Below are 22,826 nucleotides of genomic sequence, written 5' to 3'. Positions count from 1 at the left end.
ACTGCGTATACTTATGGTTTTCTTCCAAATCTTGCATTTAAGGTTTGACCATGGACCATGTAGCATATTAAATCCGGATAAACTAAGAGTCCTATCTTAGGTTGGCGCAGTTGCCTTGCTACCCCTGAAGACTAAATGAGAACGTTAAACTACTACGGTATTATTAAATTATTTCTCTTCTTTCCGAGTGAAAAAGGTTAAGCTAATTTATAACATACTGCACAAGTGCGAGTAGAATTAATAAATTAAGAACAATATAGAGAATTCTCAGATATGTAACTAACGACTTTGCTTTGATAAGAAAGAAAAATATTTACAATTACTTTTCGTACGTAACTAATGTCGATACACGTATATCAATGAAGACCAAGGCAATTTTTATTTGCAATAATAAGATGGACGCTGCTATTAATCCATTTCTTTTTTTAATTTGTACTTCTTTTACAATTCAGGCAATCATTTGAAACTGAAATAAGAGCTGGTACTAACTTACCAAAAAAAAATTTCCAGTGCTTTCTGTTTTACTCTTCTTTTAATTACAAATCACTGTCTTTACGCTAGAACTTAATTTGTGTAACAAAATTATAAATACGTTTAATATAGTAGTGTTAGGAACCCATTCAGGCAATTATTTAAAAACCAACTTTTTTATAAGTAGAGTAGACAATTGAACTTTCATACTCTTACCATCACTCCTAACAGTAGTATATTTTTCCTTTTATTTTGATAAAAAATGGAATTTGGAAATAAGTACTTAAACTCATTAGGAACTATACAAATTTATCAATGGACGTCCCATAACGCATCTTTAGAAAATAAAATATAAATTAAGTTATAAGAGTTTTTCTTATCAATCAAATTTCCCATATTCCCTTTTTAATTTCAGACTTTGAAATACGAGGTTTTTATAAAACATCCCACCGCCATCTCCTTTGCAGCAATTTTCGCACGAGTTCCATCTTTACTGGCGATGATCATTACTTTACGGTCTGATAAATCGGAAGCCAAGACATTCTTGAAACGGTCCATTGTGAACTTTCAGAGGAAATATTTTCATATCATTCTATAAGTCGATGCAATCCAGCACGAATTAGAGCGGCGGTTTTTAGAGCATTTTGCGTCAGCTGATTACTGCATAGATTACCGATGTTTTCAGGCCAATGTTGCATAACTGATGCTATGTGGCATTTGCACAAACTTAGCACAAAAACGATTAAAGCCAGTTTGGATTTGATTATTTACCTAAATTGTAATATACAAATATTGTTAAAACGAAGTCTTTCTATTGTATATGACTGTGTGGGCGTGCGAGTATCCAGGATCGAGCAGATCAAAATCATGCGCGGCCGTTTGTATAACGTCAATACAGAATGCGTAGGAATTTCATTAAAATATATTGTTTTAACGAAATTCCCACGCATAAATCTTACGTGAGTTATGTTGTATCATTATTACAATTTTACACTGAACATGAAATAACTTATTCCCTGACGGGGGTGGCCCGATCGCACAGATTAAAATTGTTTAAATATTTATTTAATTTTGAGAAACCTCTGCTCACATTTGGAAATATGAATTGTTTACATACTACATGGATATGCGACCGTCGCGTTAGTTTGAACTGTGATATAAATTTTAAAAATATTATCACGTGGAACATCGCACAATTACCTCATATAAAATGTAAATGTTGCGGGCAATACTTCTTGCAGCGCGGCCTCGCTAGAGAAATAAGGCTCAGCCACTCGCATAACAAGGCGCACAACATTTACCCAAGTGTATACGCGACCTAAATATAAAACCAAACATTTGCCATGAACTTATAAATTATGTCTTGATGAATACGACGGCGTTACAGACGTAGCAGACGAGCTACGCTGCTACGTATCTGCTACGCGATGCTACGAGAAATTCGTATATTACTAAATCTTATTGGCTACTTGTGTTTAGTTTGCAACAAAGCAAATATTATAATCTGTGTTACGTCGAAATTATTTACACCAATAAGCTGTTGACCCAGGCTTATATTAATAGCGTTAAAACATGACCCTCATTTAGTAAAACGTACGCGTCTGTAAAAGACTACAGAATCATGCATCTTCAGTCTCGACTCTCGAGCTTGCGCGCTCTGCCAATGAAAAGCCTAAGTAATTGGCGTTCCCTGCAGATCGCGTTTTCGAGGATACGTTTGAATGAGCGCTGCAGAAATGTGCAGTCAATTGTATTTGGAGTGCGCCCGCCTATAATTATATCGATGCCTGCCATTTAATTATCGGGTTAGCGGTCAAACAGCCGATTAGTGGTTGTAAGTACATTTTAACGTTCACAGGCTATTAAATTTGAAACTACTTATCGTTACATATATCAAAATGTACGATGGTATTCAATAAGTAAATTGGAACATTTACATAGGAAATCTCGAACAATTTTATCAATATCCCTCTGTACCTGAGGTCGAAAGTATTTGAGCTATGTGTATAGTCGATGTTCCTATGAAGCTTGGTATTTTGCTGCACGATAGATTTTGTAATGAAATCCACTGACGTTACTGACGCGGGTTTAGAATTAATAACAATTTAAAGGTGGTAGAACCCTTTGTGGTTAGACCTCGGCACTACCGCCACACCTATTTCTGCCCAACAACAGCAGTGTTAAGCGCTGCTGTGTTTTGGTTTGAAGGGTATGGTAAGGGAGACATACTTTTCGAGGCGTACTAGCTTAGTCCTCAGGGATAGCGGCGCATCTGTGGCCTACGACAGGTAGAAATACCTAATCCTATCTGTCTACTTCTATATTATAAAAAAAAGGTATAAGTGGCACAGTGGTTATGGTAGAGGGAAATCTTTATGAGATAATTGTATTTAACAATAGACGGTTATCTCCTAAGTAGTGGGACTGACAGCCCGAGAACAAAGAATGCCAATGGCAGTAGAAAACCGCTCATTTCAAAGACAAAGCCGGAGTAGTGCCACTCAGGACTCCTTGCAATTACGATGGATCATAGATTTTGAATGGAACTTCTCATTAAAGTTGAGTAAGACAAACATTTTTTTTTACAATATTGCTGTAGCATACGAGCACTTGATGGTAAGTGGGTATTGTCGCCCATGAACATATGTAATTCACTCCAAATAGAATAGAATCCACCTGGAGTCAGCCACAGACGCTTTGCTACGCCTGGACTAAGTTAGAACGATTTGGATGAGATGCATCCCTTACCTCAACGCTTCTTTCAAAGCGGAATATGGCACTGAACACTGCGTTTACTAAGCAGAAAAAGTATTATGAAAGTTTCACTTGGAAGCACAAAGAGTTCCTATTTTGAACTATTTTGAAGGTGGTAGAACCCTTTGTGGTTCGACTCCGGCGGCACCACCGCCACTCCTATTTCTACCTAATAACAGCAGTATTAAGCGCTGCTGTGTTCCGGTTTGAAGGGTGTGGTAAGGGAGACAGACTTTTCCGAGGCGTTCCAACTTAGTCCTCAGGGGTAGCGGCGCATCTGTGGCCGACCTCAGGTAGGAATATCAAATCCTATCTGGGGTTGATTACAGATGTCCATGGACGGCAGTAGCCACTTACCATCAGGTGGACTGAATGTTCGTCTGCTACTATATTATAAAAAAAAACTACCTCGTTTTTAAATCACGACTTAAAGACTTGCACGTTCTTCTAATGAAAAGACTAAGTAATTGCCGTTCCCTGCAGATCGCGTACAGAGGATGTGGCTAAATGAATTCTGCTCCGTGGAACCGCAGTCAAGTTGTCGGAGCATGCCTCTCTAAATATTGATCCACCCTAATTAATGATCTTGGTACTCAAAGAGCAGATTAATGGAATCCATTGATAACATTACATAACCATTTCATTGGCAGGAGTACTAATACAATTATTTTCATTTGGATGACACTGAAATGCTTTTAAACGTAAAGTACCTATTGTTATATATTTGATTGTAAATGAGAATATGTTTTAAAGGTAGAACATAGTGTTTCGATTAGTTAGTTACACTGCTACATGTATTTCTATTGTAAATCAGTTTTTATTTCAGTGGAAGGATATGGAAGTCTAAAGTCTATGGAAGTATAAAGCGACCCTCATATTCCTAAGGGGTGGTAACTAATTTGAGATTTGTTTCAGGCAAAACGCCCGTTTTATGTCCCGGAGTACGTTACAGATGTCCGTGCGCGGCAGTTAACAGTTATCATGAGGTGGGCCGTAGTTTCATTTGAATTTATATAATATAGGATTAACAGTTAAGCACGCATTCTACCAGTTAGTAAGTGACTACTGCCGTCGTCGGCGCCGCTACCTCTGAGGACTAAATCGGAATTTCTCGGAAAAGGACTCCCTGACCACACCTTGCAAACCAGACCACATTAGCGCTTAACACTGCTTATTAGCCAGAAATATGTGTGGCGGTGGTGCCGACGAAGTCAAACTACAAAGAGATCTACCATCTTCAATTTTACGTCTCTTTTTACATTAAAATACTACTTTGCTGCATCTATATTTAAAACAACTATACATAGTTTAAAAACTAAAAACCACGCTAAAATCGCACTAGGAAAATCGTTAATCCTGATACCTGACGATCCTGATGAGGAGAATGGGATAAAATTATTAAAATTGTGCATGTCATCGGTTCTTTATAATTGTGCAAAATTTTAAATTAATCAGACCATTCAAAGTGGGTAAAAATCGAGTTCAAAGATTCCATTACATAGATACATACATACAACTCAAGCTAAAAAAAGCGTGGTAAAAATGCAATCTAATGATGACTTAATGTATTGAAGGTATCAGCTGTAGGTATTTCGTTGTGTATACTAGCCAGCACTCCGATTCCACAGCAACGATCGAATAGGCAAATAGCAGACCAGATAGATTGCAATTTCAATTAACCAAGTTGTATGACGAATTGGAAGCAAAGTTTCTAGTTTACTTTAAAGCTTTTACCTTTAACCGATTTTATGATTCAAAGCTTAGAAACCTATTAATGTTTAAATAAATGCGAAAAATCTACGGATTTAATAATTATTAAAATATCTTAATCTTTTCAAAATTTGTTTTTACACGTACTTTATATAAAATTACTCAAAAAAAAAAAGAAAAAAAAATTCTCAGAACACACATTAAAACTTTTTAAAAGAAGACAAGACCTGCAAAAAAGTTCTAATAAAACCAGAGCAACACGAAACGAAATCTCAGCACTTTACAAACTTGTCAACAAACACATTAAAAAGGACTACGCCAACTACAGATATAAAACTATACCAAACTGGAAGTACAAAAAAAGCATACAAAGAGCTGAAACCAAATAAAAATTGGATCGAAGAGCTAAAACAAGGCGAAATAACCAAAAACAACCGCCACGACATCATTAGCATAGCAACTGAGTTCTACAGGGATCTTTACAGCACAAAAGAACCAGAAGACACCAGTCATGAAAACCAAAATAACAGCAGCGGCAGTAACATACAAAAAAATCCCCAAATTGAAGAATACGATGTCATTGAAGGATTGAACAAACTGAAACTAGACAAAAGCCCTGGCTCGGACAACCTTGCAAACGAGACCTTAAAGATCGCTGCTCCAATAATAGCTACTCCATTTACTAATTTATTTAACTCTATCCTTAAATCTGGAGAGACACCCGCTCAATGGTCTGAATCTAACATTATTCTGCTATATAAGAAAGGCGACCCGAACGATATAGGGAACTATAGACCTATAAGCCTGCTACCAAGTACATATAAGCTATTTTCTACAATCCTGACCAAAAAAATTAGCGCCACATTAGAAAGAAGACAACCCGTCGAACAGGCAGGATTTAGAAAAGGCTTCTCTACCATCGATCATATACACACACTCGAACTCCTCATAGAAAAATATCAAGAGTACAGACCATTGTACTTGGCATTTATCGACTACAAAAAAGCATTTGATTCGGTGTCACACAGCTATATTTGGGAAACACTTGCGTCACAGAATGTGGAATACGAATATATTCAAGTAATCAAAAACATATACAGTATTATACAGGTCAGGCAAAAGCAGAGTTAAACTAGAAACCGCCGGTTCTTGGTTCCCTATAAAAAGAGGTGTAAGACAAGGGGACCCACTGTCACCTATTCTATTCATAGCCACACTAGAATCGATAATAAGCAGGCTTGACTAGAGTGAATGCGGCATTAAAGTAAAATCTAAGTATTTAAGCCACTTACGTTTTGCCGACGACTTGTTGCTGCTTTCAGAGAAAGGAGAAGAACTACAGCACATGATAGACTCACTAAACAAAGCTAGCAAACCTGCCGGGCTAGAAATAAATCTCTTTAAAACTATGATAATGACCAACAGCACCAAGGTACAAATATATGTCAACAATGAGCCTCTCCAATATGCCGAAAAATACATTTACCTAGGCAAGCAAATAAGTTTCGACAAACTGAACAACTACCAGGAGATAGTGCGCAGGGCTCAGCTAACATGGAATAAGTACTGGAGCTTTAAAGAAATATTCAAGAGCAACATGCCAATCAAACTGAAGACCAAGGATATGAATTCTTGCCTTATACCGTGCCTGACCTATGCTTGCCAGACATGGAAGTTTAATAAAAATATCAGAAATAAAATCATAACGTGCCAACGCGGAATGGAGAGGAGTATGCTAAACATAAAAAGAATAAATAAAATAAGGCATACTAGAATACGTAACATAACAAAAGCAACAGACGGTTTAGCACAAGCTCTTGCATTAAAATGGAAGTGGGCCGGACACATAGCACGCCTACAAGATCAAATATGGTCAAAAAGAATAACAGAATGGAGGGGCCCAGTGGGAAAAAGAAGGAAAGGGAGACCTTGTAACAGATGGGAGGACGAAATTAAACGCACAGCGGGTCCAAACTGGATGCAAACAGCGCAATCCAGAGAAAACTGGCTCAACTTGAAGGAGGCCTTTACCTGCAGAGGGGTTCTTACAGAATAATTATACTAATATTAACTTATCTTAAATCAATTTTTTTTTAAATTATTCTTTATGAAACTGTAACTAGTAAATAATAAACTAATAACTTTTTCGATACTAAGAAATCTAGCTAACTTTGTAAACTTGCATTTTCTGGAAGAAATAAAAGGCTTTTTTATTTTTATTTATTTTATTTATACGTATGATTTAATTTCGGGATTTTATTATGCAGAATATTATCACATGTTTCCGAAACCGCTCAGCCCGTTCCAAAAAAAAATTGTGAGTTTGTGTAATTGCTTCAGACTTGAAAGATACAATAATTTGGACCCATTTTCAAATCAAGAAAGATTACTTATAATTAACAAAAGCGGCAACGTGGCTGTAAAACGTGTTTTTTTGTCTTTTTCTCTTATAATATTTCAATTGTGTTGCAATTATCCGAATGAATGTTTCTTTCTTTCATTCTAAAATACTTCAACTTACTAATAAGCACTTACATCTCAACGTGGACTAAATTGTTACATTCAAATTTCTTTACTACAGACATTCAGCCTCATCCTTTGTATAAGTGTTTATAAAAATGTACAACACGTAGGTCTATAAATTGCACTGTACTCGTAATACAAACTAGTGAATTATAAGGGAACATCAATACAGAGTACCGCACACATTGTTACACAATGTTATTGAATTTCTAGACATACATGATCTAGACGATACATGATCGTAAACGTAGACAATAGCAGTCTGAGGCTATATCGAATCACTTATTTAGTTTCAGTTAAGTTAATAGATTAGATAACACGCACCAAAATACGTAAAATTAAAATAAAGACACAATTCAAGTCATAATGAGATAAACGAATAGAAATAATTAAAACGTTGTAATTGAATTACCATGTAATTTCAGTAATAAGTGGCCGCGCACGATGCTCCATGTTCAATATTTGTACACGCACACACATATGCTCGTAACAGCATGAGAGAAAGTCGGATGAAGGGGGTATAACGCTTCTTCCGCAAAGCTACCGCAAGTCGCGACAAGGATCTACATTCCAGTAATTGTGTCTATTTTCTAATTTCGTGCACTAATTTCCAAGTCAGAAAAACGTAATTAATGCCTTTTAATATATTCTGTGCACAGGCTAATCTCAGAAATTCAAACGTAAGAAATTTCACCAAAGCATTGAGATCTTAGAAACAGTCAACATTTCTCTTTTCACTTTTTATGCCGAAAAGAAATTCTGTGTAAAACTTGATACTTTTCTACGAATACAAATGCGGCGTTGTGGTCGAAATCCTGTAAATTAAGTTTTGTACGTATCAATAAGTTGAAAAATGTTAGGAGCTCTAAAATCATCTGGTTCTTATTAATACAGGCCACAATGTTAGTGAAGAATGCGCTCAGGAACGTGGGCGAAATTGGAAATCAATGTAAACATCTACTGCTATGTATAATAATATTGCATTAACTGGGTCAAATATATTACTAAAAAACTTATTAATGCGTCAAATGAATTCTGAAATGTTATTAATATTCCACATAACTTATATCGATAAAGCTTTAATCACAATTTCAATGTATATTAAATTTTCCCTGATAAAAGTAGGCGGTAATTTTGCGCCGCGCAACATAATGATCTATTTTGTATGCTTATAGGGAAAAGAATAAATTAAGCAGACACTATGCCTTAATATTACTGGGTTTATCAATCATGTTGATATTACTTTAGATTTAATATAGGCAATGTAGTTCATCAGTTCAAAAAATCAATCAATCATGATCAGTCAATCAGTGGCGTCATCGTCAGAATCAGTCAATCATTAGAATCAATTTTGAAAAATAAATATGAAGCATCAAGCGGTAGGACATTTTTTTTAAAGTTTGAAGGCGCAAATGAAAATGCAATTCACTTGATTATAATTCAAGCCAAGGCGTGGTGGTGGTACTACCTAAGTATACTGATTGCACCACATTTCATATTATGAATTAAACTTAAAGGAGTAAATTAGTTTGACATTAACTATACAATTTTTAACTAGTAGCGGTTTCAGTGGGAGTTATCGAAGATCGTGGGTAAAGCCTTAAGTTGCTAAATTGGAAGCGGATTTTACGGAGCCTTCTTGGAAATTATTATTTCATTAACCTTTCAAACTGCTATCTTTTATACTTATTCGTAAATATTTTATAAGGCAACATTGTCTTAATGATTCCTACGCCTACTTATTGTTACAATTATATCTACCAACAAAAACAACGCCCAAGTATATTGAATTAGGTAACGTTATTTGAAATATTCTTTGCACTTAGCTACATGGGCGGAGCTGTAACCCTTTTTATGTCCCTCTGACAGATATGTCTCTTCCCATAACATGCGGAAAAGTACCTACTGATTAGCGACCAACCCGTGTCAGACATTTTAAAACGGTCCATATTATACTCTCGGAAAAACGATTATCTAATGATAACGATTGGGACTGACGCATTTTTTTATAATATAAATGTAGCAAACGAACATGCAGTCCACCTGATGTGGCAAGTGGCTACTGCCACCCATGTACATCTGTAATCAACCCCAGATAAGGTAAGAGTCGTACCTGAGGTCAGTTGCAGGTATTTTGCTACCCTTCAGAACTAAGGTATAACGCTTCGAATAAGTATTCTTCTAGGAAGACTTACTTACTTAGCAAACTTGTTATTAGGCACTGATGTTATTAGGCAGAAATAGGTATGGCGGTGGTGACTTCGGATTCAAAGAATTCAAACCACAAAGGGGTCTACCACCAAAAATGATTCATGGTTCGAGTCCATTGACACCAACTCGACACCAATATCTAATGTAACGGAACTAGTTGGAACGGCATTACTGTAATGTAAACTAAAGTTAAACTTATTTTTGCGCGTTTTAACGTCTACTGGGTAATACACACCATTGATGTGATTTGGATAAAATCCGTATTTTTGTAGCAGTTTATTGGAGAATAGACATGTTAATTATTTTTAAAAATAAGCTCTGTCAAATTAATCGGAACTAAAGGTCGGACAATCGGACTATACTCTCATCATAAACTTATTCAATTGTTATACGAAATAGTTATTCGACGAAACACAGTAATGGTAAATACGTCCTTCAACTACGCTATGCATTATTCAGCATACAAATAGAAATATTGAGTAGGTTGCTCTTAGCACAACATTGGCAATATCAAAGATACTCTGAAAATGTCGCTAACTTGCTTTGACACGTACAAATATTCTCTAGGGGTAGAAAGGTCAAATCACTTCTTCATCTTCAATAATGTAATACAATAGAACCTGGATTAACAGGACTAATTATTGTCGTTAGGCATTTGGATAATCGAAAATCCGATAATTAAATGTATGAAGAACAGCCGGTGTTGTGCATTATGTTATGCATTTATTAATAACTAGCTGACCCGGCTAACTTAGTACCACCCCAAAATCTATTTATCAAATATATTTCATATAAAATATAGCCTATGTTACTCGTAAATAATGTAGCTTTCGAATGGTGGAACAATTTTTAAAATCGGTCCAGTAGTTTTTGAGCCTATTCATTACAACCAAACAAACAAACAAAGTTTTCCTCTTTATAATATTAGTATAGATAATGAAAATCAATGTTTACTAAAAGATACATTTTCCAACATATGATGTATTTACATGCATATTTTCTTAGATTATACATCTTTAATTAGTTGCGATTGGTAGTGCGGATAATCGAGTTTCTACTGTATTAGTTTAGGAAATGTTTTGAAAAGAATTGGATATTAATAGTACTCATTAAAGCTTGGTTTTGCTTCTTGCAGTAAGTCCTTGATAATTCCTCAGGAATTAATAGGTTACTTAAGTACACGTTTGACGTTAGAAGGCCAATCCCAAAGCAATCAATACAGTTAGATCTTCATGCAATTAATTCAAATTGTCATGAATGCGAAATGAATTAGACCAGACACTAAGCCGCACCAATAGTACGAAATACGCTTCATCTTAAAGGAACGTATATTTTTTATAAGATTGAAGTAGGAAACAAGCAAGCAGTCCACCTGATGGTGATCACTTTCGCCTAAGTATAGTCTGAACCAAACTGCTAGTCCGCTCTGAAGTTGTTGCGAGCATAGTTATACAATTTGCTATGGCGACGCGATTCATTTCTATATTCAGAGTGGACTAGCAGTTTTACGCGGGCTCTGTAACTCCACTTGAATACAGTCACAGATGCGTTAATACTAATAATACTGACTGAGATTGTCGCTACATAATGTAATTCAGCCGGCATCTACACCCTTCCACCGAAGATTCACACTATTAAAGGAGTGCCGGTAACTTCCCGGTAATGATATTAATTTTACCTTATTGTTGAGGGAAAGATATTAAAAAAGCCTGAAGCGTCCCTAACTGATGGTGGCAAGACCGAAGATCAAAATACCTAACAATTTTCACAATTTCATTAGTCATCGCATTACACGGTCGTTTTTCCGTCAGTCAAATTAATTACCGTGGTAAAACTGACACCAAAATGAGCGCCTAATGAACGCCAGTCACATTTCTTGTTAGACCCGGTTATATGAGTCAGATTGTAATTTTGAATATGGCTTTCACACGAGACAATTTACGGTAGAGAACTTGCATATTGCTCACTGAATTTTTTTACTCTAACAATGCGTCTCATATCAGTATATAACAATCAATTTAACGGTAAAACAACTACTTAAAGATAGCAAAACATCTTTCTAATTCCAACAGAAATATTAGGAACTGGTGATAATGGATATTTAATGACATAATAAGTATTGCTCCTTTTTGCACGATGAATGCCTATCGGGAAAAACTCTGCTCTATCGGATAGGTTTATTGAATCATTACTTCGGTTTTTATTTTCATGTAAGTATAATGATACATGAAAAGATATCATTAAAGACGGTATAGCCACAAAATATCTCATTACTTTGCCCTTTATTTTCAGAGTTAATGAAAAAAATATGTTACCAGCTTATGAACAATAAACTTAACATTTCTTACTCTTAGGTACCTTTTAGCTTATAAAAGTAAATATTACACCTTAAATCAAAGATTATTATCTCAAATAGCCTACAAATATATCTTATGTTGTAGAAAAGTATATAAAATGCAAATGCGTCGAATTGAATAGTTACTTTCTGAAATTAAAACAATCAAAAGCTTCCGTATTCCTTCAATCGATAAGAATATCTTTCTAAGAACAACCCGACAATGTAGGTAGAATAGGATAATGATATGCCAACATAACATAATTTGACGCTTATTCAGCCTCTGGGCAAGGTGGCGCCATCGTCGTGTTTGCCCCAAAATAGCCTACAATATACCCAGATACTTGAGCTGTTTGCCACGTACTTGTAAAATATATCGGTTTCATTTACATTTTTTGTTATTTGACCATAAACAAGTTAATTCTGTTACAGTACATATTTTAATAGAAGATTCAAGAATCTTCAGCTATCACTTAATTTAAAAGTTTTAATAGTAATACGAGAAATAACATAAAATAGTACAGTAATTTAACAGTTGAAAGTTACTGAATTAATAAAATACCAATATCTTTGCCTGAATTTTCCCAGGCTCAATTTAAATGCCATAGAGAATTTAAATAGGTAAGCTTTCATTACATTCGCATGCAAATTTTTATTCGGTGCTCCGACTGACAATGCTTTCATGGAGCAACCGAACGTCGGGAAAAGCTTCCTTTATAGTGGTATAAAAGAGATTCTAGATTGTATAACATGGTCGTTAAAACTTTTTATCATTTTAACACTTACGCATATTTATCGAATTGTACATTAAGTTCCCGTTAAATGATTCTCGCAAATAAAATATGTTTTACACCCATTAATATTACTTACATACTTACAGTATTTCAAATACGTATGCTACTTTGGAATCGCCTTAATGCAATACCATTTCTAAATCCAATTCAGCACCATTAATAAACCGTTAATAATCATTTTCCCATCAGAAAACAAATGAGCACTGCACAGTGATTTACTAACAGTCGTGTTATTAAAGTTTCATGTTAGAGCCGGGGATATAAATTTATCGGGTCGAGGCGAGAAAGCGGAGAGCGCAGGCGGCGGGCGTCGGCGCCGCTGAACGCCACCTGTCGCTGTCGGCGCGGCGTGGAGCCGGGCGGCAGCGCGTCGCGGCGGCGGCTCGCGAGCGACTGAGCGGCGGCCCGGGCACGTGGGCTGGCGGGCGCCGGCCGCCGCCCAGGTGCACCTGCACCCCCTCGTCCTGCCGCTCCCCAGTACCCACGCCGCGCGCCCGCGCTCCTTCTACTTCTCACTAGGGATGCATCGATACCGCTCTTCTACTGGTATGATACCGATATTCATAAAAATGTAGAGACGATATCGATACCGATGAAGACACTGCAGGCTTCAAACAATGTGAAAAGTCGGTTGAGAATAGAAATATATACAAACGTATACTTACATAAAACAAATATGTAGTATGTTACTAACGAAATTAATATATTGTAATTTAACCAAATATTATTTATGTTTTGGAAATTACAATTTTTACATAATATTAGTTGTTAATTAAAAACAGATATTTTAAAACTAAAAGAAGGAAATAGCGTGCAATTATAGCGCGGAATTCTTATCGTATCGGGGTATCAGCAAACTAATACGGTCATTTCCATTATATCAACCAATGGCGTCCCTGATATATCGGCATCAGTATCGTAGGCATCCCTACATTTCACCACGAACGCCACCGCCGATACCACAGACGCTCGCCTTGCAAATGCATCTTTTTAAACTCTACATCGATAAAAGTGGATTTTTATAAATTCCAACCTACTTTATATCAAGGTAATGAACATGATAAAAAAACGCTAATGAATCGAACTCACAAAAAGGTTTACTTATAAATTTAATTTGTAATAATATAATTACAATCATCAATAATAATGATTTTACGATTTGTTCTATAACATTTTTTAAAAATTACAGATTTTATAAGTATATATTGGTAATAAATTAAACGTCACTGCTTACGATATGAGATACTAAACATGCCTATTTAGGCTTATAGAGTCATGAAACTTGACTTATATAGTCAAGTGTTGTATGTAAATGTATGAATAATAAAACTGATGATTATGGTAAACGTGACGACCTCAATAATATAATATCAATGGTTTTACTTCTTAAAGGCTCTATCTTTGTATGATGTACGTTGTCGTTTGTGGGTGTTTCAATTGTTTTTTTAAAGGACATATGAAATTGAATCGTACTTAATAAGAATAAGTATCCTTTCTTAATTCCGTAACGTGAAACAAACACAATTAATTAAATGCGTAACTTATATTAAATGTGACTTTTCCATAAATACAATATCTACATACGGTAAATCAATGAAACAGGCGACAGGCAATTTTATCACTCAATTGAGTAATATCAACGGAAGGAAGCGTGCAACTTGAATTGGTAAATAAAAAGTAAAATTACAAACGTCATTTCATATGGATAATATGTTTGTAAGTATATAAATAAGTCAAAAAGCTTGTAGCGGTAACATAAATTATAGTTAATTGTATCAGGCGTTACTTTGCGGAAATCCATACTATTAAGTTAAGATTATTTAAGATCCTTTGAGGGAGGGAGGGTGGTACATATTGCATGGTTTAAAATATATACCATCATACATATTTGTAGCGGATGGTTGCGAAGTAGTTTTAATCTTAACTTAACATAAATTATGTTTCTAGTTCTAGTAATTGTTGTAGACATGTCCGATTTACATTTAAAATACGTTTGTAGCCTGACTAAGTTTGCTTGATATATGAATACAATAATAATTCGAAACATTAGTATATAGGTACTGTACAGCTATAAATTAAATATAATTTAAATTAAAGTTAACATATTCAATTTTTTACACCAAAGAAGAAATAAGAACCTTACGCAGCTATTTTCTCCAACTAAAAACATTGTCACAAATATTGTTGGACGGAAATATATCTCAATAGTACTTGCAAATATTCATCATTAACAAGAGTGCACATTTCTTGTACATTCATCCGGCGTTGCCGTCGTGATTATCCTTAATATTTCCCGAGGGAGAAGTCCGAGGCACAAGTTGAAACATTGACAGCACTCTAAGTAAATGGAACTCTATGTTCATAGTAGCTGGCCGGCTGACGGAGCCTTTAGTACCCCAAAGGCATGAAAAGCTTCTTGTCGAAAAGAAACAATCACTTACATCTCACTGTATAAAAAATTAAATAGTAGCAAAAGATAGTAGGAAATATTGTAGTGGATTTTTTAAGGTGTATTTTATTTGTAACGTAAACTTAGTAAATGTTATGGTTATAAGTTTTGCACGTCAACATTTCCATCTTTTTTATGCGTGTTTTAATTAAAGATTTTAATGGACTAATTTCGTCTGAAGTTGCCGTAACCAACAACTTTTCATTTTTATTGATAAAGCTAAAACTCTACCAAAAAAAGAAAGACTAAATAAAAAGGTACCGAACTGTTTTGTCCTTGCCAGTATGAATATGTAATTGTTTTTATCCATTCGGGAAGTTCTATAAAAAATACGACACAATTTGTATTTTCCATCAAAAGAGCCGATCCATACTTTTCGGCAATAAAGAAAAGATAATCTCCAATTAAATTGGAATTAAGTGCTGCATTCACGAATTTTCGGAATATCATTCAATGAAAATCGCTTCCCAGTAGGAAGTGAGAATTCGCGTTATAAAATGTCGGAGGCTGACGTCGCGAAGTGAATAAAAATTGCTCAGCGAACCGGTTGGCTGGCACATAGGTGTGCACTGGACGTCTAAGGAACTACCTGCCTTGCTGTTAAGGAAAACTGTTCCTAGAAAATAGCTTTAACTGAAGGTTATTTTAGATTGTTCGTATATTGGATGTTGGTATACATGTACTGTAGATATCGCTACTTTGCAAGAATAACAGCACAACTCAAAAATATTTTTTCTGTTAAAGGCAATTTAATTCAAAATATTTCCTATTTTAAGGTCTAACTGTACTGTGTTACATATGCCTATAGCTACTCAAACCTGTATTTTCCCTCATTTTAACCTCATTTATTAAAAAGAACAACAACAAAAACATTGTTTAATTTAAAACTGGCCGTACTCTTGTTATGATCTATTGAAGTGTGCAATAAAGAATATCTATCTATTTATCTATCTATCTCCCTTGGAAAATTACCTTTTTTGAGTTATGCAAATATTCTTGCAAAGCAGCGTTATATTATGAGATCGTTAAACTCTAATGCGTTTGATCATCATGAAACTTGGCATATTTTAGTGTTGTTTCCTGGATGTTTTTATGCATTTTACTATAACTGGACAGGTTACGACCACTTTTACTCATATCATAAAGTCCACGTGAATGGTCACTATACATTTTTATGTAGTCAGTTTAGTCATATAACATTCGTAAATAATTATATATTATTTTAATTATATAGGTATTACGAATAAAAGCTACTATCGACGTCATAATATTTAATGCAATCCAAATATGAATAAAATTAGAAAAAAAATAGTTAATTGTACTTTTACAATCGACTAACAATTAAGTTGTAATTATTATAGACCCCTTATAGACTTATAGACTCTTATAGTTACTCCAACAATTTAGACGAATCCAACGACACTTCATAAAAAATCGTCAAGCGGTTTGAGATGGATAAAAAAATAGTTCATTACAATATCTGTACCCTTAGTATGAGTTTTTACGTTTTTACAAAAGTGACTCTTTTTGTATTTTCCGTACATTTACTATCAGTTCTGATACAGCCCGCTAGGGGCGCTGATTGTAAATGTATGAAAAATACGTAAACAAATACAAAAACAGTAACTTTTGTAAAACGTAAAAACTTATACTAAGGGTTGAGTTCAATAGTACTTAACTTTAAAGTCGAATAGCAAAATGTCATTGCCACTTGCAAACAGTCCGATTGAATCCCGATAACAAGTATCATTTCATCCATAGTCGGTATTCAATCAATCACACAAGACGTGTTAGGTAATTGAACTGAGTGAGGCATTGAGTTTAAACCAACAAGGCTGAATGGAGGTGTGTGCCGTTCCTTATTCCCAGTTCCGACAGTCAAGTTACACGTTGGCGGATTGGATACATGCCAAACGTTGAAACGTTCACAATATAAGTATTATCCGTGATCGGCTCTTTGATAACCACGCCAAAATAGCCAAATTAAAACAGCAAATAACAGGTTTACGCTTATTTTTAAATGTCATGGAAACAAACAGAGATACCTAGTATAAATTGCTCAGATTCAGAATGGAATATTATTAAATATGTTCATAAATACTGTAGTGGCACTAATAATATTATAACTACATATAATATTTTTAATATTGTGTTGAATGATTTTTTTAAATTATTTATATCATAATTTTATTCTTAGAATACACAGCGACAATTTTTTGTTATTATATATGTAGTAGATTCTGAAAACAGGCATAACCGTTATAGTATCACCACACTAATTTTAGTGGCATAGCACAAATATTTGAATTAATACATATCTATGTAACACAGATATCAGAAATTGACAAAAAAATATATATCTTAAAAAAGCTACACATTTTTAATTTTTTATATAAATAAACATGAGCCATTATAAATCGTGAGTTATGTGTGTGGTAAAATATAAATAGAAATAAGGTATACAATTAAATTGAAATGTCATGTGTGTGGGTTTACGTAATACGTTTTCAATAATGAATACTGAATTTTAAATGAGAAATGTAATCTTCTATCGGTCGGCGGTGGATATAATATTAATACAGTGTCCCGTTAAAAGGCAATGAACTCGTTAGATTTATGATGCTTGTTTTTATTTTCCTGATAATTGACGCTGTGTTTTAATATTGCAAAATAATAATAATGAATATTATATCATCTAGTACGTCATAACGACTTGAATTACATGGCTTACATTAATTATTTGAGTTGGAAATGGTTAAATATACCAAACATAAGAAGTTAATAGAAATAGTTACTTTTCTCAAGATTAAAGGTCAGAGCGTGGGCTTATAATGTAAACCCTATATTTAAGGAATGAAAAACGAAAATATGTATATACTTAGATTTTTTCTTATTAGTATGGTAATAAAGTTATTATTATTATATTAATTTAACGTTCCAATAACAGCTACACACTTATATAATTTACAGACCTACAAGTGATTTTAATTAAACTTAATTATTATTTAATCTTCTTTACTCTTAACCAAGTTCCTAGGTTATTCCTATAGAATTTTATAATTGCTCCCGGCTTACGCTACGAAACGTAGCTCTTGACTCGTAGCACTGCTACGCAGCCGTAGCAACTAATACGGGAATATTTTAATGCGCCTCGCTACAACACTACAGTTTTCACATTTTATCTAAATGTATATAACTCAAAGGTGACTGACTGACATAGTGATCTATCAACGCACAGCCCAAACCACTGGACGGATCGGGCTGAAATTTGGCATGCAGGTAGATGTTAAGACGTAGGCATCCGCTAAGAAAGGATTTTGATCAATTCTACCCCCAAGGGGATAAAATAGGGGATGAAAATATTACTTCGTAACGCGAGCGAAGCCGCGAGCAAAAGGTCGTCAACCCATAAAACTTTATTGCTAAAGTTTACTGTCTAAAAATTAAATTGACATAACGTATTCTGATAAATGTAATTTGGCTCACGTTAGATGGAAAAGCTAAGTGGTATGATATAGTTTAATATGAACCTAATTGGTTTCTCAGAAATGGTCCCAACGATTTGGATAAAAACTGTATTTACAATATAATGTTTTACGTCCTTAGTAATCTAGGTTAATAACAAGAAAATTTCGTAAATAATTAAAATTAAATTCGTTTCTTAATGCCATCTAACGCCATCTCATACTAGTAGAATGATTAATATTAGCTTATTTATAACCGATGGATGACATATTATATTGAAAATGAATACGTATCAATTTATCCTGTGTTTTACCTAAAAAAAGATCGACATTAGACAATTTCTGCCTTGTCAATATTCAACATCTGTAGTAGTCGAAACCTATTATTGGCGTTAAGCGTAACGCATATATTACTTATCCAGATATAGTCCGCGCCAAACTGCTAGTCCACTCTGAAGTTGTTGTGAGCATGTATATTCATACAATTTACTATGGCGATGCGATTCATTCCTTTTTTTTAATAATAAAAATGTCTATTTCTTAAAATAACACAATTTAGTAGTTACACAATGTTCATTTATTTGTGTACACAGAAACATAATAAAAAGAGCATTATAAAGAAATAAAGTACAGAGGACTGCTTATTCCAAACTGAAATTTCTTCCAGCAGCCCCTATGGTCGGAAAATTTATATGATAGGCAAATATAGTGTGCACAAAATGGATCACTATTAATGGTATTAGGTGTAGAGTAACATTATAGTAATATTGGACATAACATTTACCTTCAGATGCCTACACTGGGCGTTTAGGCCCATTTCTATATTCAGAGCGGACTAGCAGTTTTACGCGGCCTATATTTACTGTATTAAAATAAGCAATCACATTAATAAGGGCTTAATTACGATAATAGAAATACATGCAAATACAAAACAGTTTCAATTATAGGCCAGCGACGATTTAACGTTCATATTAAACGTTAAAATATTCACGAGTAAATATTAATTTTGCAGCCGTTTCCAATATGTACCGCAGACGATACAGATTTATATTTTTGGCTACTTTCACAAGCATGTGATACATGGAGTTATACAATATGTAGATGAAACGTCGCATCGTGCTAACTCTATACTGGTTCTGTGGTTTAGTGTATATGCATTAGGTTTGGGGGTGAGTCTCGTATAACTGTATGAATTATTTTGTAAGATTAAGTCAAAATACAAGGTACCACACTTTATTATGTCAGATTTTTTCTTTGAAGACAAGTTTAAATAAACTATGCAATCCACCCGATGGTAATAGGCTATTGCCGATTTTGGATATCTATTATTAACCTCAGATAAGTTTACAGGCCTACTTAAGATTGGCCACGGATACGTAGAACTAAGTAACTAGGGATAGGACTAAGTTGAAACGTTTCCTATTGGTGTCTCGCTCTCTTACCACACTTTAAAACCTTTTTAAGACCGTTTTAAAACTTTAAAACTAAAATACTCAGTTTTTAATTACTAAAATACCAACATTAAAGTCAAAGATGTACACCAGATTTGGTCTATTACGGTAAATATACATCAGCGGGAGTATTCCTGGCTATTACAGAACTCCATAAAACTAAAAACTAAAACTAAAACGCTTTCTAAACTCACAGCCCCACACTAGGATTCCCTGTGTCGTGGGTGCTATGGACACACACAGAGACAAATACACAAACACCCAGACCCAGAAACAGAAATCTAAATTAATCTGTCTGGCCGGGGATCGAACCCGGGACCCTCTGCGTGTCAGACCGGCATGGTGACCGCTCCGCCACGCGGGTCGTCAAAATCATAATAACATTCAATGTAACAACAGTTACGTTGTTACGTTGAACTAAGTAACTAGTCGTGGGACTAAGTTGGAACGCTTCGTATTGGTGTCTCATTCTCTTACCACACCCTTCAAATCCTTATTTTGACCGTCAAACACTTCAAACGCTTATTATTACCATCACTACGATACCACCACTGAACTCAAACAAATGTACACCAGCTTTGGTCTAAGAGGGTAAAAATACATCAGCACTACCACTTCTGGCTACCATTCAAAACTCCATAATAACATTCCTCCATTTAAATAGTTTTTTTATTTTTTTATACGAGATGGTCGTATAAAAAACTTTTATTCACTAATGTTATTATGCTGTAGAGGTACAATTTACTTGACTAGTATAATATGTAAACACATTAATAGCTAATGTAGCAGTTGTGTTGATCACTTCTCCGAGACTGACATTATCATGAGGTCGTTAATGAAAATACAAGATATAACACTTTATTATAACTGATTTTACTATATACAAGTAGTAAAAAACTATACCGATGGTGGCTTTGTCCATAGTAAATAGCCATAGCCGCCAATGGACATATGGACTGTAATCAACCTCAAATAGGTGCAGAAGCCTACTTAAGGGCGGGCACAGATACGTTGCTACGTTGAACTAAGTAACTAGGGGGAGGGCTAAGTTGGAACGCATCGTATTACTGTCTCGCTCTTAACACACCTATCAAACCAGATCACTTACTTTTTACCATTACTACGATACCACCATTGTATTTGAACAAAGATGTACACTAGCTCTGCGTTATTCCTCAGCTAAAAATACAGCAGCATTCGTACTCCTTGCTACCATTCAAAACTCCATAATAACATTCATCCATTAACCATCTCGTATAAAAAACTTTTATTCACTAATGTTATTATGCTGCAGAGGTACAATTTAGTTGACTAGTATAATGTGTAAGCACATTAATAGCTAATGTAGCAGTCGTGTTGATCACTTCTCCGAGACTGACATTATCATGAGGTCGTTAATGGGTCTGCTGAATATGTATGGGTGCTGTATTAGCATAACGACCCAGTCACGGTAACGTCCCCCTATTTTTTGAAACCAGATAATGCAGTGACAAATTTAAGTCTTAACAATTCAAAGTGGGGTATAATCTATGTTGCGTACATAACTTCTCTTTGAGAAGCGACAAATGCGCTAACTTTTTTATAAAATAAAAATATCAAACGAGTATACAGCAAACATGTGTAACTAGGTGCATAGGATTGTCCCTGTAGTCCCGGGACTGGAAGAGAGTTACGGTATCTCTTGCCTGTCGTAAATGACGACTAAAAGGGGGCTTCCGGGATTGCGGGCGGCAAGAGTGGGAGCTCGAACCGCCCGGCTAGCAACCTCGGGAAGGTTGGCGGTATGTGTGGTCACATTTCGTATACACCAGACGGTGTGGTGATAAAAACTCACCTGGGCGGAGCCCGGCAGCGCGCTGAGAGGACTCCGGTTGCGTTCCTTTGGAGATTCCGGAGTCCTCTACGCAGCGCACAGGACGGCCACCGGGGGGGGTTTTAGTGCGGTAAAAATCCCACATACCCTGTGTCGCTCCCACGGCACCGGGTACCTTTTGAAGGGTTCCCCCTCGTTATCAAAAATAAAAGGTGCATATAGGATAGGAGTTCTCTCTGAGCGGATCAAACGTCCATGCCACTCTTGAGGACTAAGATGGTGGCCTCATATGTAATTCAGCAAGCATCCACAAGGTAAGCTTATCTACCACATCTACGAGTATGTGTATTTAATTACATTTGAAAGTTGTAGAAACATTATTATTGTTACACCCTCATATATCTGCCTATATAACAACAGCTTAAAACGTTGCTGTGTTCAGTACCCTTACCATGAGTTTTTACGTTTCGACAAATATGATTGTTTTGGTATTTGTTTACGTATTTGCGCATACAATTTCCAATCAGCGCCCCTAGCGGATTATATCAGAACTTGGAAGGTAAGGTGGTAGAGGTATGAGGGTGTGGGTGTATATGGTGTCACAACTTAATTCTCAGGAGTAACAATGCATATCTATGACTTCATGTTGGACTAAAATCCTATCTGAGGTTGATTATTGATTTCTATAGACGACATTGTCCACTTACGATCAAGACTGTATGTTCGCCTGCTACTATTAAAATACGATAGAAATATTTGCTATAGATTTTATCTCTTTCATATTATGCTATATAACAACAGTATAGAAAACTCTTAAATTAAATGTCCACTGAAACCGAATTACGTCTATA

At 35.2% G+C, this 22,826-nt stretch overlaps 1 protein-coding gene across 3 annotated transcripts in view; it reads right to left on the bottom strand.

The window, feature by feature from the left end:
• The window catches only part of LOC140744378 (uncharacterized), a 49,249-nt gene extending 36,084 nt beyond the window's left edge, over positions 1-13,165 (bottom strand). For 2 of the 3 annotated variants that reach the window (XM_073075945.1, XM_073075947.1), the window contains exon 1: positions 12,883-13,165. The gene's annotated coding sequence lies outside the window, so the exon portion shown is untranslated. Of the gene's footprint in view, positions 1-12,874 lie in introns of all 3 variants that reach the window. The other variant, XM_073075946.1, reaches the window with a different exon arrangement.
• Between the last annotated feature and the right edge of the window lie 9,661 nt (positions 13,166-22,826).

This window comes from Epargyreus clarus, unplaced genomic scaffold (assembly GCF_041222505.1).
Source record: "Epargyreus clarus isolate Ecla_fem2 unplaced genomic scaffold, WU_Ecla_fem_2.2 ptg000008l, whole genome shotgun sequence".
Classification (NCBI taxonomy): domain Eukaryota; kingdom Metazoa; phylum Arthropoda; class Insecta; order Lepidoptera; family Hesperiidae; genus Epargyreus; species Epargyreus clarus.
The sequence above is the reverse complement of the archived record's forward strand: the minus strand, read 5'-3'. Positions and strand labels throughout refer to the sequence as shown.